The sequence below is a fragment of the Callionymus lyra genome, chromosome 18, assembly GCF_982586985.1.
Source record: "Callionymus lyra chromosome 18, fCalLyr1.hap1.1, whole genome shotgun sequence".
Taxonomy (NCBI): Eukaryota; Metazoa; Chordata; class Actinopteri; order Syngnathiformes; family Callionymidae; genus Callionymus; species Callionymus lyra.
The window spans coordinates 6,624,069-6,638,080 of record NC_141835.1 but is presented as its reverse complement, the minus strand read 5'-3'; the positions used below and the strand labels follow the sequence as shown (position 1 = coordinate 6,638,080).

The 14,012-nt window shown below is 38.8% G+C and overlaps 1 protein-coding gene across 2 annotated transcripts in view; it reads left to right on the top strand.

Annotated features, from left to right (window-relative positions):
• Nucleotides 1–14,012, top strand: part of bsdc1 (BSD domain containing 1) — a 227,788-nt gene that overhangs the window by 150,749 nt on the left and 63,027 nt on the right. The gene's annotated exons all lie outside the window — the stretch shown is intronic.

Sequence of the window (14,012 nt, the reverse complement as noted above, 5' to 3'; positions counted from 1 at the left end):
AATGAGGTAGATTGACTCGTACTTCCTGTTACAGTTTGATACGTTTAATATCTTCGGCCCCACAACCTCGACCGTCTATAGATTTCGGCCACTTCTGCGAATGAAAGATTTCAGTCATAGAAAGTAGTGTTTTTTTGTCCATTTTCATTTTAGCTCAACCCAATAATTATGAGTTCCTGGAAGTTCTTTTATTTTGTAAAAGTTTCATTAAGGTCTTGGCTTGTGAAATCTGGTTTCTAGCTTCTAGTATTTCAATTAAAAAATGTTCCTACATTATTGAACGCACCTCACTATTATTAGTATATATTATAATCTTGTGCATAAACGAAGCAGCATTTAAATCCCAGCTTTTTTAATTTTTGATAAGATTCCAGGGTTGAGTCAGTACTTGGGTGACTTAGGTCAGTCTGTCAAACTGAGCCTGAGAAACCTGGGTGTTGTTTTTGACAAAGACTGACCAGAAACTGTTTTCTTCAACTGAGAAAAATCTCTAAATTTAGGAAAATGTTGTAGATCTTGGATCTTGTAATCCATGCGTTTGTTTCTTCTCGTCTGGACTATTGTAACAGTTTATTTTCATGTCTTAACAAGAAGGATCTGTCTCGCCTGAAGTTAATAAAAAACTCTTCAGCGAGAATTCTGAGCCGCTCTAGTAGAAGAACTCACATTTCTCCGATCCTTAAAACTCTTCACTGGCTTCCAGTTTCTTTCAGGATCAACTTTAAAATTCTGTTTCTTACTTTCAGATCTATTCATGGTCAGACCTTCCATCAGTGATCTGATCCAGCCTTACACCCCAGCTCGGGCTCTGAGGTCTGTGGATCAGAATCTACTGATGGTTCCTGAACACCGTTCAGGACCAGAGGAGAGAAATCCTTCCAGACGTTTTTATTTGTTCAGGCTTTTCCTTGATTTTCTGGAACTCCTGTTGTGTTATCAGTTTTATCTTGACCTTTAAAGTATATACTTTATTGAGTATTGTTTTGATTGTTTAAGCGCTTTGTGACCCTGGTCTTGAAAAGCGCTACACAAATAAAAATGACTTACTTACTACAATATAAATTACTTACTTAATTTATTTTGTAAACGTCAACAAGTTGTGTAAATATAGGTAACCATAGTGATTGTCATGGTAACGGTTTGTTAACGACGACGTAGGAGAGGCGAGGAAACATCCATCACCATCTGGTTTGCTGCTGCAAGGAAATGCAGATTAAAAACGGCCTTTAGATGAGGTTTTTGTCTTTATCAAGCACTAGCTTGCTTCTCACCCCAGTGATAAAAACTCTCCTGCAGGCCCGACTGTTCGGTCGATCGGTCGCACGTCAGCCGCCCAAGTGAGCGCGACCCGACCTCGGTGAACTCGCCGGCGGCGTCTGGTTCTGTCGGCGTCACGGAGCGTCACCGGATGATTCACGGCTGATCGGTTTTATCGACTGACCTGCCAACGCACGCACAACCGCTGACCTTCAGCTACAGAGCGGCGCTGAAAAAGAAAAAAGGAAACGATTTAGAGACGAAAATCTTTCTGGATGTTCAAGAAATGTGAGGAAAGACAAAATGAACAATTAAGAGGATTGACGTGCGGTCGACTGGGTTCTTGGCAGCAGAGACACGTCTGATAATCGGATGATTTCATGTGATCTTTAATCCAGCTGAGCAGCAGTGGCTCGGGCGGGTTCGCCCAGTGGCCTCCACCCCTTCATAGACATCTTGCTTTATGAGGCTTCATGTGTTGGATTGAATATGTGAATAACAATTATATCTGTCGTCATTATTGACTATTAATTTATTTATTTTTAAGTTTAAATGTGATGTGAAACCTTAATAACATGTAATTATCGCATCATAAATATTTTATTTACAATACATATAAGGTCATACAGTTTTATTTAAAAAATATGTATTTTTCCGACTTTCAATTATCAAAGGAATAAGTGTTGAACAACAAAATATAAATTCACTTTCATTTAGAATATTAGTTTTTATTAAAATTGGGAATAAATACAAATATATTCACTAGTACTTGAAGATTAAAACATGCTTTTTTAACATTTCAATACTGTAAAAAAAAGCTGTAGGAAGCTCAAGAAAACCGAAAATATGAGTTAAAAATTGGAAATAAAATAGGATGAGTGTTATTAATTGATATTATAATGGTGGTAAATGTATTTTATATTATAAAAATGAATTTTCTTTTAGTAGTCTTCGAATATCATCAATGTATACTCACAAACTCAACTAAAATTAACTGGGTTTTCTTTAATAGAAGGGAAATTAAAATCTTTTAATTAATCGTAATTAAGCTTCGGTCATTTTCTCTCATTCAAAGTAACTATTTTCATCAAACTATTAAATTACAAATAATTAAAATGATTTAAAATCAATATAAAGACAGTATTTTTTAATTTATTTTTTAAGATAGTGGACTGGATGTGCCTCCCGTTGAGTTCAACTAACATTTGTATGTTTCAATGATTAAAAACTATTTATTATTATCCGTTTTAAAACAGTGATAAAAGCAGATTTCTCCATTTTATTGCATGTTATTTATTTCTTTATGCGAGCTAACAATTCTCGATGTTTTACTATTGATACCGTAGTTGTTATTTATTATTTTTCAAACAATATCTGTCATTTATTTAGCCTGATATGCGTGTCTTTGTAGCACTTTTATATAATTTTTAAATGCATTTGTAAACAGAAAAAAAGACGCGCCAACGTATTCAGCTGCTTTCTCACTTTCACCAGCAGATGGCGTCCTTCCACCATCCTTCAAAAACGACTTATCCTCCAATCATCGTTCGCTTTTATCGTCAAAAGAACACGTGAGACTTGACGGAGGAGAAGGTTTTTGACTCTGCTGTGTGAGTATCCTCTCGATTATACCTCGTGAGAGGAAACAAAAAGTGTGAGGAGGGAGGAGTGGAAGTGGCGCTGGAGAGGAAGGAAGGGAGGAAGGAAGGAAGGAAGGAAGAGGGAGGGGATTGAGTTGGTGAACAGCAGGAGTTTGAGGTTTTTCCAAGCATCTGGATTTCTGGACGGAGTCAGAAGGGGAAGAATAATCTGCGCAGATTTGGGTCTGAAAGAAGATTACCAGAAGTGTGAAAAGAGGAGAAGAAGAGGAGGAAGAGGAGGAAGAGGAGGAGGAGAAAGTTATAACGGGACGCGTCGGTCCAACTGAGACGGGATGTTGCCGGTGAGTTCCGACCATCACTGTTTGTTTTTAGGCAACATTGAACGACTTGAACTCGTCCTCTGGGTTCGAGATGTTTGGTTTCCTCCCGACAGTCCAGTGGACTAGTTCTGAGGTGTGGTTACTGTACCTCTCAGTGAAGTACTCAACCCTGGCTCGCCGGGTGAAAGAGCGAGTTTAGATTAAACATTTCTTATTGTTAATGATCTACTCGTTCACTATCTTTCCGAGGCAGTCGGAGTGAGAGGACACCCTGGACAGCTCACCAGTGCATCACATAATGACAGACAACTACTTCAACTTCACACCTTCAAACAACTTGACTTTCAGTTAAACTCACTTTTTTTTAAGATTTTCTGTGTGTTTTAGGATGAAAGTATGAGATGAGTAACGTAGTCACGTGACCAGGTGTAACAAATGTTACGTTTCCTGTAACGAATGTAGAATATTTCTTAAATTAAATTACAAATTCTTAGGAAAATGTTTTACAAACTACCAAAATAAATGTACAAATTTAAAAAAAAACTCTTAAACAAAATGACCGATTCCTGGAACACGTTTAAAGATTCTAGAAATATGTACATTTCCTGAAAAAAGTTTTACTAAATCTTAACGAACATTTCAATTTCCTGAAACACATTTACAAACGTTGAAAAAAAAGAAAATACAAACTGTTAAACATAGGTACAATTTTTTGGATTTTTTTTTAATAACTTTAATAACAAAATTACAATGTCCTGAAACAAATCTGCAAACTTTAAAATCAAATGAAAAACTCTGAAACAAAATTAAAATTGACAAGCTCTGAAATAAATACGATTTTCAGGAACACATTATAAACTTTGAAACAAAATGACCGATTCCTGGAACACATTTACAAACTTTGGAAAATAAATGACAGACTCTGAAACAAAATTACAATTTCCCCCAAACTGATTCAGAAACTCTCCATAAAAGAATAATCCAGGAACACCTTTAAAGATTAAAATAAATAAATAAATAAATAAAAATTCCTGAAAAATGTACAAACGTTGAAAAAAATTGAAATCACAATTTTAAGGAACACATTTACAAACTCTCTCTCTGGGTTGAAATCCATTCATTGGTGTTGTAATAGACAGTCTGTACTGGGGTGGAAATCCATTCATTGGTGTTGTAATAGACAGTCTGTACTGGGGTGGAAATCCATTCATTGGTGTTGTAATAGACAGTCTGTACTGGGGTGGAAATCCATTCATTGGTGTTGTAATAGACAGTCTGTACTGGGGTGGAAATCCATTCATTGGTGTTGTAATAGACAGTCTATACTGGGGTTGAAATCCATTCATTGGTGTTGTAATAGACAGTCTGTTCTGGGGTGAAAATCCATTCATTGGTGTTGTAATAGACAGTCTGTACTGGGGTGAAAATCCATTCATTGGTGTTGTAATAGACAGTCTATACTGGGGTGGAAATCCATTCATTGGTGTTGTAATAGACAGTCTATACTGGGGTTGAAATCCATTCATTGGTGTTGTAATAGACAGTCTGTACTGGGGTGGAAATCCATTCATTGGTGTTGTAATAGACAGTCTGTACTGGGGTGGAAATCCATTAATTGGTGTTGTAATAGACAGTCTATACTGGGGTTGAAATCCATTCATTGGTGTTGTAATAGACAGTCTGTTCTGGGGTGGAAATCCATTCATTGGTGTTGTAATAGACAGTCTGTACTGGGGTGGAAATCCATTCATTGGTGTTGTAATAGACAGTCTATACTGGGGTTGAAATCCATTCATTGGTGTTGTAATAGACAGTCTGTTCTGGGGTGGAAATCCATTCATTGGTGTTGTAATAGACAGTCTGTACTGGGGTGGAAATCCATTCATTGGTGTTGTAATAGACAGTCTATACTGGAGTTGAAATCCATTCATTGGTGTTGTAATAGACAGTCTGTACTGGGGTGGAAATCCATTCATTGGTGTTGTAATAGACAGTCTGTACTTCAAATTTATTAGTTTTGTACCAGGGTGGAAAACATTTGTTTGTTTAGCAAACAGTCTGTTCTGAAGCAGAGATGAAAAATATATATAAACTGGGAAACAAAATTACAATTTATTGGCTAAGTTTTACTCCAAAATAAATTTACAATTTCCTGAAAATAATTAGCAAACTTTAACATTAAAATACTTCTGAAACAAGATTAAAATTTGCTGGAAAAATGTACAAACTCTGAAACAAATTTTCCAATTCCTGGAACATAAATACAAACAGTGAAACAAAATTATAATTTCTTGGTAAATTGTACTCACTCCAAAACATATATACAATTCCCTGAAACAGATTTACAAACTCTAAATCAAAATGACAACAAGCCAGATAACCAGTCACAGAGAAATCCAAGATGTTTCAATGAGACGGAAAAACGCTGAGTTCCTGAGAGGAGTTGAGTTATCGAGCGTCTGCACAAACAAAGTGTTATCAACAGGAAACTACTCTTGACAGGACGATTGTGTTCTTTGAAGAACATTGTGTGACTTAAATCAGCAAAGAACTTGTTAGCACAACTTTACTTTTACTCAAAAAACAATTCTTAAAACGGTCCATAAATGATGAGTCCTACGAATGTAGCCATTAGCGCAGCGATGTATAGTGCTAGCTGATCACCAGAAAGTTTCATACACTTAAACATATTACAATTTATACTTTCTGCAGCTTATTTCTTTCCTCTCCAGTCTCTCTTCTCTGCTTCCAAACACGATGGAATATAAATAGACAAACGATGACGACAAGGACGTGATATAAAGAGACTATTTTTATTCCACTTCGGCCGCATCGGTCGTGAACACAAACAAACACCGAAACAATTGTCAGCGCCGAACAATAACACCAAAGATATAGAGCCGTGTTTACCGCCCGGAGAGAGGGAGGCGAACAAAGGCATGGCTTCTCCTCCGACCTTTGACCCCAGCCCATCCTTCCTGGTGTGGAGCCGAGTTCAGTTCCTCGCCGGGGATGCTGGAGGTTTCGTCTCTTTCGATGAGGAAGAAGCTTTTTTTTTTTTTTTTTACGAGCACATGATTCTCAAGTGTTCACAGGAGAAGAAAGTTTCTCGACCCGGGCTCGGGTTTCAGGAGCCACATGCGGTTCCTATAGAGATGGTTCCGACGATTTGTGTGCTTGGGTGGGACGGCGGGGGCTTTACTGTCTGGAACGCAAATCACCTTCAGCTGCCACCGTTCCACTATGGACTGCTGTTCTTAAAGAGATCCGCCGAGGAATCCATCTTCTGTTAGCGTCAACAATAATGGACGACACGGTGATTTAAGGGACATCGTTTTTGTTGTTGTTTTCTATCTTAACTACATGTTGTAGCTTCAGTTCACCTGCATAATGTCCAGAACTTTGCCAGGGTGGTCAAGTGAGAATGTCACATTATCTTGCAAGAGACCCAAGAAGTACCTTTAAGAGTCCAGAGACGGCACATACCTCTGCCAAGGAGCTCATGTGTGGATGGCTGTCAAAGCGCTTTGTGACCCTGGTCTAGAAAGGCGCTATATAAATAGACATTATTATTATTATTATTATTATTTCCCATGACTATATAAGAAATTCATTATTTACTTTTTCAATGCACAGTTTGTATCAACGTGGAAACTTATTTAACAGTGTTATAATAGACAGTCTCTACTTGGGTGGAAATGAATTCATTGGTGTAACAGTAACCGTACTGGGGTGGAAATTAGGCAGCTTGTACCAGTGTAGAATTATTTTAATGAATTTTCTTTAACACGGTCCGGAATCAATAAATGGTGTTGTAATAGACAGTCTGTACTGGGGTGGAAATCCATTCATTGGTGTTGTAATAGACAGTTTGTACCGGGGTGGAAATCCATTCATTGGTGTTGTAATAGACGGTCTGTATCGGGGTGAAAACGATTCATTGGTGTTGTAATAGACAGTCTGTAATGGGGTGGAAATCCATTCATTGGTGTTGTAATAGACAGTCTTTACCGGGGTGGAAATCCATTCATTGGTGTTGTAATAGACAGTCTGTACTGGGGTGAAAATCCATTCATTGGTGTTGTAATAGACAGTCTGTATCGGGGTGAAAATCCATTCATTGGTGTTGTAATAGACAGTCTGTACTGGGGTGAAAATCCATTCATTGGTGTTGTAATAGACAGTCTGTACCGGGGTGGAAATCCATTCATTGGTGTTGTAATAGACAGTCTGTACTGGGGTGAAAATCCATTCATTGGTGTTGTAATAGACAGTCTGTATCGGGGTGAAAATCCATTCATTGGTGTTGTAATAGACAGTCTGTACTGGGGTGGAAATCCATTCATTGGTGTTGTAATAGACAGTCTGTACTGGGGTGAAAATCCATTCATTGGTGTTGTAATAGACAGTCTGTATCGGGTTGAAAATCCATTCATTGGTGTTGTAATAGACAGTCTGTACTGGCGTGGAAATCCATTCATTGGTGTTGTAATAGACAGTCTATACTGGGGTGGAAATCCATTCATTGGTGTTGTAAAAGACAGTCTGTATCGGTGTGAAAATGCATTCATTGGTGTTGTAATAGACAGTCTGAACTGGGGTGGAAATCCGTTCGTTGGTGTTGTAATAGACAGTCTATACTGGGGTGGAAATCCATTCATTGGTGTTGTAATAGACAGTCTGTACTGGGGTGGAATTCCATTCATTGGTGTTGTAAAAGACAGTCTGTATCGGGGTGAAAATGCATTCATTGGTGTTGTAATAGACAGTCTGAACTGGGGTGGAAATCCGTTCGTTGGTGTTGTAATAGACAGTCTATACTGGGGTGGAAATCCATTCATTGGTGTTGTAATAGACAGTCTGTACTTGGGTGGAAATGAATTCATTGGTGTAACAGTAACCGCACTGGGGTGGAAATTAGGCAGCTCGTACCAGTGTAGAATAATTTTAATGCATTTTCTTTAACACAGTCCGGAATCAATAAATGGTGTTGTAATAGACAGTCTGTACTGGGGTGGAAATCCATTCATTGGTGTTGTAATAGACAGTCTGTATCGGGGTGAAAATCCATTCATTGGTGTTGTAATAGACAGTCTGTATCGGGGTGAAAATCCATTCATTGGTGTTGTAATAGACAGTCTGTATCGGGGTGAAAATCCATTCATTGGTGTTGTAATAGACAGTCTGTATCGGGGTGAAAATCCATTCATTGGTGTTGTAATAGACAGTCTGTATCGGGGTGAAAATCCATTCATTGGTGTTGTAATAGACAGTCTGTATCGGGGTGAAAATCCATTCATTGGTGTTGTAATAGACAGTCTGTACTGGGGTGTAAATCCATTCATTGGTGTTGTAATAGACAGTCTGTACTGGGGTGAAAATGCATTCATTGGTGTTGTAATAGACGGTTTGTACTGGGGTGGAAATCCATTCATTGGTGTTGTACTAGACAGTCTGTATCGGGGTGAAAATCCATTCATTTGTGTTGTAATAGACAGTCTATACTGGGGTGAAAATCCATTCATTGGTGTTGTAGTAGACAGTCTGTATCGGGGTTGAAATCCATTCATTGGTGTTGTAATAGACAGTCTGTATCGGGGTGAAAATCCATTCATTGGTGTTGTAATAGACAGTCTGTATCGGGGTGAAAATCCATTCATTGGTGTTGTAATAGACAGTCTGTATCGGGGTGAAAATCCATTCATTGGTGTTGTAATAGACAGTCTGTATTGGGGTGAAAATCCATTCATTGTTGTTGTAATAAACAATCTGTACTGGGGTGAAAATCCATTCATTGGTGTTGTAATAGACAGTTTGTACCGGGGTGGAAATCCATTCATTGGTGTTGTAATAGACAGTCTATACTGGGGTGAAAATCCATTCATTGGTGTTGTAATAGACAGTCTGTACCGGGGTGAAAATCCATTCCTTGGTGTTGTAATAGACAGTCTGTACTGGGGTGAAAATGCATTCATTGGTGTTGTAATAGACGGTTTGTACTGGGGTGGAAATCCATTCATTGGTGTTGTACTAGACAGTCTGTACTGGGGTGGAAATCCATTCATTGGTGTTGTACTAGACAGTCTGTATCGGGGTGAAAATCCATTCATTTGTGTTGTAATAGACAGTCTATACTGGGGTGGAAATCCATTCATTGGTGTTGTACTAGACAGTCTGTATCGGGGTGAAAATCCATTCATTTGTGTTGTAATAGACAGTCTATACTGGGGTGAAAATCCATTCATTGGTGTTGTAATAGACGGTTTGTACTGGGGTGGAAATCCATTCATTGGTGTTGTACTAGACAGTCTGTACTGGGGTGGAAATCCATTCATTGGTGTTGTACTAGACAGTCTGTATTGGGGTGAAAATCCATTCATTGTTGTTGTAATAAACAATCTGTACTGGGGTGAAAATCCATTCATTGGTGTTGTAATAGACAGTTTGTACCGGGGTGGAAATCCATTCATTGGTGTTGTAATAGACAGTCTATAATGGGGTGAAAATCCATTCATTGGTGTTGTAATAGACAGTCTGTACTGGGGTGGAAATCCATTCATTGGTGTTGTAATAGACAGTCTGTACTGGGGTGTAAATCCATTCATTGGTGTTGTAATAGACAGTCTGTACTGGGGTGAAAATGTATTCATTGGTGTTGTAATAGACAGTCTGTACTGGGGTGGAAATCCATTTATTGGTGTTGTAATAGACAGTCTATACTGGGGTGGAAATCCATTCATTGGTGTTGTAATAGACAGTCTGTACTGGGGTGGAAATCCATTCATTGGTGTTGTAATAGACAGTCTGTACTGGGGTGGAAATCCATTCATTGGTGTTGTAATAGACAGTCTGTATCGGGGTGAAAATCCATTCATTGGTGTTGTAATAGACAGTCTGTATCGGGGTGAAAATCCATTCATTGGTGTTGTAATAGACAGTCTGTATTGGGGTGAAAATCCATTCATTGTTGTTGTAATAAACAATCTGTACTGGGGTGAAAATCCATTCATTGGTGTTGTAATAGACAGTTTGTACCGGGGTGGAAATCCATTCATTGGTGTTGTAATAGACAGTCTATACTGGGGTTAAAATCCATTCATTGGTGTTGTAATAGACAGTCTGTACCGGGGTGAAAATCCATTCATTGGTGTTGTAATAGACAGTCTGTACTGGGGTGTAAATCCATTCATTGGTGTTGTAATAGACAGTCTGTACTGGGGTGAAAATGCATTCATTGGTGTTGTAATAGACGGTTTGTACTGGGGTGGAAATCCATTCATTGGTGTTGTACTAGACAGTCTGTACTGGGGTGGAAATCCATTCATTGGTGTTGTACTAGACAGTCTGTATCGGGGTGAAAATCCATTCATTTGTGTTGTAATAGACAGTCTATACTGGGGTGGAAATCCATTCATTGGTGTTGTACTAGACAGTCTGTATCGGGGTGAAAATCCATTCATTTGTGTTGTAATAGACAGTCTATACTGGGGTGAAAATCCATTCATTGGTGTTGTAATAGACGGTTTGTACTGGGGTGGAAATCCATTCATTGGTGTTGTACTAGACAGTCTGTACTGGGGTGGAAATCCATTCATTGGTGTTGTAATAGACAGTCTGTACTGGGGTGGAAATCCATTCATTGGTGTTGTAATAGACAGTCTGTACTGGGGTGAAAATCCATTCATTGGTGTTGTAATAGACAGTCTGTATCGGGTTGAAAATCCATTCATTGGTGTTGTAATAGACAGTCTGTACTGGCGTGGAAATCCATTCATTGGTGTTGTAATAGACAGTCTATACTGGGGTGGAAATCCATTCATTGGTGTTGTAAAAGACAGTCTGTATCGGTGTGAAAATGCATTCATTGGTGTTGTAATAGACAGTCTGAACTGGGGTGGAAATCCGTTCGTTGGTGTTGTAATAGACAGTCTATACTGGGGTGGAAATCCATTCATTGGTGTTGTAATAGACAGTCTGTACTGGGGTGGAATTCCATTCATTGGTGTTGTAAAAGACAGTCTGTATCGGGGTGAAAATGCATTCATTGGTGTTGTAATAGACAGTCTGAACTGGGGTGGAAATCCGTTCGTTGGTGTTGTAATAGACAGTCTATACTGGGGTGGAAATCCATTCATTGGTGTTGTAATAGACAGTCTGTACTTGGGTGGAAATGAATTCATTGGTGTAACAGTAACCGCACTGGGGTGGAAATTAGGCAGCTCGTACCAGTGTAGAATAATTTTAATGCATTTTCTTTAACACAGTCCGGAATCAATAAATGGTGTTGTAATAGACAGTCTGTACTGGGGTGGAAATCCATTCATTGGTGTTGTAATAGACAGTCTGTATCGGGGTGAAAATCCATTCATTGGTGTTGTAATAGACAGTCTGTATCGGGGTGAAAATCCATTCATTGGTGTTGTAATAGACAGTCTGTATCGGGGTGAAAATCCATTCATTGGTGTTGTAATAGACAGTCTGTATCGGGGTGAAAATCCATTCATTGGTGTTGTAATAGACAGTCTGTATCGGGGTGAAAATCCATTCATTGGTGTTGTAATAGACAGTCTGTATCGGGGTGAAAATCCATTCATTGGTGTTGTAATAGACAGTCTGTACTGGGGTGTAAATCCATTCATTGGTGTTGTAATAGACAGTCTGTACTGGGGTGAAAATGCATTCATTGGTGTTGTAATAGACGGTTTGTACTGGGGTGGAAATCCATTCATTGGTGTTGTACTAGACAGTCTGTATCGGGGTGAAAATCCATTCATTTGTGTTGTAATAGACAGTCTATACTGGGGTGAAAATCCATTCATTGGTGTTGTAGTAGACAGTCTGTATCGGGGTTGAAATCCATTCATTGGTGTTGTAATAGACAGTCTGTATCGGGGTGAAAATCCATTCATTGGTGTTGTAATAGACAGTCTGTATCGGGGTGAAAATCCATTCATTGGTGTTGTAATAGACAGTCTGTATCGGGGTGAAAATCCATTCATTGGTGTTGTAATAGACAGTCTGTATTGGGGTGAAAATCCATTCATTGTTGTTGTAATAAACAATCTGTACTGGGGTGAAAATCCATTCATTGGTGTTGTAATAGACAGTTTGTACCGGGGTGGAAATCCATTCATTGGTGTTGTAATAGACAGTCTATACTGGGGTGAAAATCCATTCATTGGTGTTGTAATAGACAGTCTGTACCGGGGTGAAAATCCATTCCTTGGTGTTGTAATAGACAGTCTGTACTGGGGTGTAAATCCATTCATTGGTGTTGTAATAGACAGTCTGTACTGGGGTGAAAATGCATTCATTGGTGTTGTAATAGACGGTTTGTACTGGGGTGGAAATCCATTCATTGGTGTTGTACTAGACAGTCTGTACTGGGGTGGAAATCCATTCATTGGTGTTGTACTAGACAGTCTGTATCGGGGTGAAAATCCATTCATTTGTGTTGTAATAGACAGTCTATACTGGGGTGGAAATCCATTCATTGGTGTTGTACTAGACAGTCTGTATCGGGGTGAAAATCCATTCATTTGTGTTGTAATAGACAGTCTATACTGGGGTGAAAATCCATTCATTGGTGTTGTAATAGACGGTTTGTACTGGGGTGGAAATCCATTCATTGGTGTTGTACTAGACAGTCTGTACTGGGGTGGAAATCCATTCATTGGTGTTGTACTAGACAGTCTGTATTGGGGTGAAAATCCATTCATTGTTGTTGTAATAAACAATCTGTACTGGGGTGAAAATCCATTCATTGGTGTTGTAATAGACAGTTTGTACCGGGGTGGAAATCCATTCATTGGTGTTGTAATAGACAGTCTATAATGGGGTGAAAATCCATTCATTGGTGTTGTAATAGACAGTCTGTACTGGGGTGGAAATCCATTCATTGGTGTTGTAATAGACAGTCTGTACTGGGGTGTAAATCCATTCATTGGTGTTGTAATAGACAGTCTGTACTGGGGTGAAAATGTATTCATTGGTGTTGTAATAGACAGTCTGTACTGGGGTGGAAATCCATTTATTGGTGTTGTAATAGACAGTCTATACTGGGGTGGAAATCCATTCATTGGTGTTGTAATAGACAGTCTGTACTGGGGTGGAAATCCATTCATTGGTGTTGTAATAGACAGTCTGTACTGGGGTGGAAATCCATTCATTGGTGTTGTAATAGACAGTCTGTATCGGGGTGAAAATCCATTCATTGGTGTTGTAATAGACAGTCTGTATCGGGGTGAAAATCCATTCATTGGTGTTGTAATAGACAGTCTGTATTGGGGTGAAAATCCATTCATTGTTGTTGTAATAAACAATCTGTACTGGGGTGAAAATCCATTCATTGGTGTTGTAATAGACAGTTTGTACCGGGGTGGAAATCCATTCATTGGTGTTGTAATAGACAGTCTATACTGGGGTGAAAATCCATTCATTGGTGTTGTAATAGACAGTCTGTACCGGGGTGAAAATCCATTCATTGGTGTTGTAATAGACAGTCTGTACTGGGGTGTAAATCCATTCATTGGTGTTGTAATAGACAGTCTGTACTGGGGTGAAAATGCATTCATTGGTGTTGTAATAGACGGTTTGTACTGGGGTGGAAATCCATTCATTGGTGTTGTACTAGACAGTCTGTACTGGGGTGGAAATCCATTCATTGGTGTTGTACTAGACAGTCTGTATCGGGGTGAAAATCCATTCATTTGTGTTGTAATAGACAGTCTATACTGGGGTGGAAATCCATTCATTGGTGTTGTACTAGACAGTCTGTATCGGGGTGAAAATCCATTCATTTGTGTTGTAATAGACAGTCTATACTGGGGTGAAA